Source organism: Mastomys coucha, unplaced genomic scaffold, assembly GCF_008632895.1.
Source record: "Mastomys coucha isolate ucsf_1 unplaced genomic scaffold, UCSF_Mcou_1 pScaffold21, whole genome shotgun sequence".
Lineage (NCBI taxonomy): Eukaryota > Metazoa > Chordata > Mammalia > Rodentia > Muridae > Mastomys > Mastomys coucha.
This window is the reverse complement of record NW_022196904.1, coordinates 11959480-11964525: the sequence shown is the minus strand read 5'-3', so window position 1 is coordinate 11964525 and position 5046 is coordinate 11959480. Positions and strand designations below refer to the sequence as shown.

General features: G+C 37.5%; 1 pseudogene; it reads left to right on the top strand.

Annotated features, from left to right (window-relative positions):
* Positions 1 to 5046, top strand: part of LOC116100381 — a 54676-nt pseudogene that overhangs the window by 37183 nt on the left and 12447 nt on the right.

The following is a 5046-nucleotide window of genomic DNA, read 5'->3' as shown; positions in this document are numbered from 1 at the left end:
TTTTGTTTTTGGCTTTTTGAGACAGGGCTTCTTTGTGTAGCCCTTGCTGTCCTAGAAGTAACTCTGTAGACCAGACTGGCCTCAACCTCAGAATCTGCCTGCCTCTGCCTCACAAGTGCTGGGATTAAAGGCATGCACCACTACCGCCTGGCTTCTCTCTCTCTCTTTTTTTTTTTTGGTGTGACTATTGATGTTTCTGTTTTATTGTAGAAATATGATGACCTTAGATCTGATTCTATTTTTTAAGGTGGTGTTTATTTAAGGGAGTTATATATGTCCTTCTTAAAGTCCTCTATCATTATCTGAATCTTGCTTTTCCAGTGGGATGGTGTATCCAGGACTTGCTATGGCAGGAGAATTGGTTTCTGATGTTTCCAAATAACCTTGTTTTCTGTTGCTTATGTTCTTATACTTGCCTCCCACTATCTGGTTATTTCTAGTGCTACCTGTCCTGGCTATATCTAACTGGAGCTTATCCTCCCTGTGATCTCTTTGTTACAGAACTCCTCAAAGTCAAGCTTTCTCTGTGATACTATGATTCTGGTCTCCTGTGATCCTGGGCATGTTAGAGCACCAGGGAGTAGAACTTCCTCTGTGTATTGTGAGACTGGCTGCAGAGTTTGTTCCCAAGGTCTGATCAGGGCACTGGCTCAGATACTGGTCTGGCAGAGTTCCTTCTTGCCTAGGTCCTGCTGGTCCCAGTTACTCCTGGTGTTGTGACAGATGTTGTGTTCTTCTCACCTCTTGTTCTATCAAAATAATTCTTTATAAATGATTTCATTGACTTCAATTTTCTAAGACGTTCCATTTTCTCTAAACCTCCATGTATATAGTTGTAAAATGAGGCTTTTTTCATTAATCTTCCTTCTAACTGTTTAAAAGACTAATGTTCTTTCAATTCACTAAGTATCTCCATGATCTTTGTATGAAATGTCTTTAAATATAACTTTTAACTCTTATAATTTCATATATTGTATTTTATCACAATCATTTCCTTCCCTGATTCCTCCCTGATCCTGCCCTCATTCCATAAGCATACAAATATGTATAGTAAATTTTTCAAGACTGATTTTTATTTTATATCTAGGTGCCTTTTATTTGCATGTATAAGTGAACTACAATGCGTGCATTACCCACAGTGGCCAGGACTACATAATACATTCTGGAACTGAAGTTGCAGAAGACAGTGAGTCACCATGGGTTCCTGCATTGGTGTGATAGATTTCCCCAAGCACATACCTCTGTCCTTACAACTTGGCAGTAGTATGTCTTTTCATGGCATCAGTGATAAGTCTGTGTGGTAATGAGACTGTTAATGAACTTGGTTTTATCAGTTATCTATTTGTGTATTTGCTTCAAACATCATATTTAATGCTATGAATACAGACTAGTTAGATTTTTCTTAGGAAAGCTGTCTGCTGCTGCTTTCAGAAAATGAAGAAAGTCCAGCAGACTCTGTGTTAGTGCTTTGTAATTAATACTTTACTTTTCCCTGCACACAGTCGTATATGGATCATGGTTTGAGCATATCCGTGGCTGGCTATCCATGAGAGAATGGGACAACTTCTTGGTTCTGTACTATGAAGACATGAAAAAGGTGAGCACCAAACTTACAGCAACAGGTCAGTTAAGGACTGGAGCCAAGTAATGAGGAAGGTTACTGAGAACTGTGATTTGTTTGTTTGTTTGTTTGTTTTGACTTGTTAAAAATTATCTTTTATTAATTAAATCAACTTTTAAATGGGAATGTATTTTGATCATATTCGTCCTCAGCCTGAGGACTTCCAGATCCTCGATTCCTCTTTACCCACCCACGTTTAAAATTTTTCCTAAAAAAATCTAGTACAGTAACAAGACTCCAAAATCAAGAAAAGAAAATATAATAGACTGCAATATAAAATAATGTGCTGGATAGCCATGTGTTAATATGTCACAAGATAGAAACACCTGAGAGGAGGGAACTTTATTTTTATTTATTTATTTATTTACTAATTTATTTATTTATCTATATTTGCTCCTGTTTCATTTTTTTTAATGTCACAGTATAAATTTTGGCATTGTATACATTTTTATTAAACTAATAAATTTTATTTTAAAAATATATAACTCAGTATTAACATTTTTTGCTTTTTTATTTTTATAATTAATTTTTTACATTCCATATTTTATACCTCCCTCCCATATATCCTCCAAATGTTCCACATCCCATACCTCCTCCCCATCCCCTTGTTTCCAGGTGGATGTCCCCACCCTCACTCTACCTGACTTCTAAATACCCTGGTGCCTCTAATCTTGTAAGGCTTATGTGCTTCATCTCTGAATGAACACAGACTGGGTAGCCCTGTATGTTTGGGGCCTCATATCAGCTGGTGTATGGTGCCTGCTTGGTGGTCCAGTGTATCAGAGGTCCCAGAAGTACAGATTAATTGAGACCACTGGTTCTTCTACAGGGTTGCCCTTCTCCTCTGCTTCTTTCAGCCTTTTCTAATTCAACAACAGGGGTCAGCTGCTTCTGTCCATTGGTTGGATGCAAAAATCTGCATCTGACTCTTTCAGCTGCTTGTTGGTCTTCTGGATTGTGGTCATGCTAAGTCCCTTTTTCTGAGCATTCCATAACCTCAGTAGTAGTGTCAGTCCTTGGGACCCCTCCCCTTGAGTGGGATTTCACTTTGGGCTTGGTGCTGGGCCTTCTTTTCCTCAGGCTCCTCTCCATTTCCATCCCTGAAATTGTTTCAGACAGGAACAATTATGGTTTAGAATTGTGTCTGTGGGATAGGCTCCCTCTCCCTCATTTGATGCCCTGTCTTCTGGCTGGAGGTGGGCTCCATAAGTTCTTTCTCCCTGGTGTCTGACATTTCATCTAAAGTCCTTTCCCTTTGAGTCCTAGGAATCTCCCAACTGCCAGGTCTATGGTGAATTCTGGAGGGTCCCCCAAACTTCCTATTTCCTGAGGTTGCCCATTTCCATTCTTTCTGCTGGCTTTCAGGACTTCTGTCTTTTTCCCTCAACCAAAACCAGATCAGGGTCACCTTTTTCCCCCACTCCCTTCCATCCTCTTTCCTTGCCGGGCCCCTACCCACTCCCCACTTGTCATTGCTTTCTTCTATCTCCCAATTGGCAATGAGATGTCCTTACTTGGGCATTTCAGCTTGTTAGCTTATTGACCTTTTTGAGATCTGTGGACTATATCTTGAGTATTCTGTACTCTTTTTTTTTTTTTTGCTAACATCTACTTATTAATGAACATTAACATTTTTAAGTCATCAAATAATCTATACTAATTTAAAATAGGTAAATGCCTCTTAAATATACATGGTATCTTTGGAAGCTAAAAGCAATATTGCTCAACCAGTTTTTAAAATCTCTTTGGATCATTAAACATGATAGACATAGAAAAATAATCTCTTCTGAAGTCCTTTATAAAAGGAAATTATGACAAGTTCCTGATTAGGCAAAAACCATTCCATCTCCAGAGGAAAATATGGAGTGTAACTGTGGCTTCATAGAATAAATTGGGTAGTGTTCCTTCTGATTCTATTTTGTGGAGTAATTTGAAGAGTAGTAGCATTAGGTCTTCATTGAATGTCTGATAGAATTGTCTGCTAAACCCATCAGATCCTGGGCTTTTTCTAGTTGGGAGACTTAATAAATACTTCTATTTCTTTAGGGGTTATGGGCCTGTTTAGATGATTTATCTGATCCAGATTTAAATTTGGTACCTGGTATCTGTCTAGAAAATTGTCCATTTCCTCCAGATTTTCCAGTTTTGTTGAGTATAGGCTTTTGTAGTAAGATCTGATTTTTTTTTTAATTTCATCAGTTTCTGTCATTATATCTCCTTTTTTGTTTCTGATCTTATTAATTTGAATACTGTCTCCATGTCCTCTGATTAGTCTGGCTACCAGTCTATCTATCTTGTTGATTATCTGGGTCTATCTATCTTGTTGATTTTCTCAAAGAACCAGCTCTTGGTTCTGTTGATTCTTTGTATAGTTCTTTTTGTTTCTACTTGGTTTCTTTCAACCCTAATTTTGATTATTTCCTTCTGTCTATTCCTCTTGGGTGTATTAGCTTCTTTTTTCATAGAGATTTCAGGTGTGTTGTCATGCTGCTAGTGTATGCTATCTCTACTTTCTTTCTGCAGGCACTTAGTGCTATGAGTTTTACTCTTACCACTGCTTTCATTCTGTCCCATGAGTTTTGGTAGGATGTGTCTTCATTTTCATTAAATTCTAAAAAGTCTTTATTTTCTTTATTTCTTCCTTGACCAAGTTATCATTGAGTAGATTGCTATTCAGCTTCCATATGTATGCTTTCCCTTGTTTTTCCTGGTTTTGTAAACAGCCTTAGTCTGTGGCGATCTGATAGGATGCATGGGATTATTTCAATCTTTTATCAGTTGAGGCCTGTTCTGTGACCAATTATATGATCAATTTTGGAGAAGATACCATGAGATGCTCAGAAGAAGGTATATTCTTTTGTTTTAGGATGAAATGTTCCATAAATACCTGTTAGATCCATTTGGTTCATAACTTCTTAGTCTCACTGTGCATCTGTTTAGTTTCTGTTTTTATAATCTGTCCATTGCTGAAAGTGGGGTATTAAAGTCTCCCACAGTTATTGTGTGGGGTGCAATATGTGCTTTGAGCTTTCATAAAGTTTCTTTAATGAATGTGTATGCCCTTGCATTTGGAGCATTATGTTCGGGATTGAGAGTTCATCTTGGTAGATTTATCCTTTGACCAGTATGAAGTGTCCTTCCTTATATTTTTTTTTGATAACTTTTAGTTGAAAGTTGATTTTATTTGATATTATAATGGGTACTCCAGCTTGTTCCTTGGGTGCATATGCTTGGAAAATTGGTTCTCAACTATTTACTCTGAGGTAGTGTCTGTCTTTTTCACTGACGTGCATTTTCTGTATACAGCAAAATGCTGGGCCCTGTTTACATATCCTGTTTGTAGATGTACCACAATTTCTCAAAAGATACTGCAACATGTAAGAAGGACACATGCTCCAACATGTTCATAGCAGCCTTATTTATAA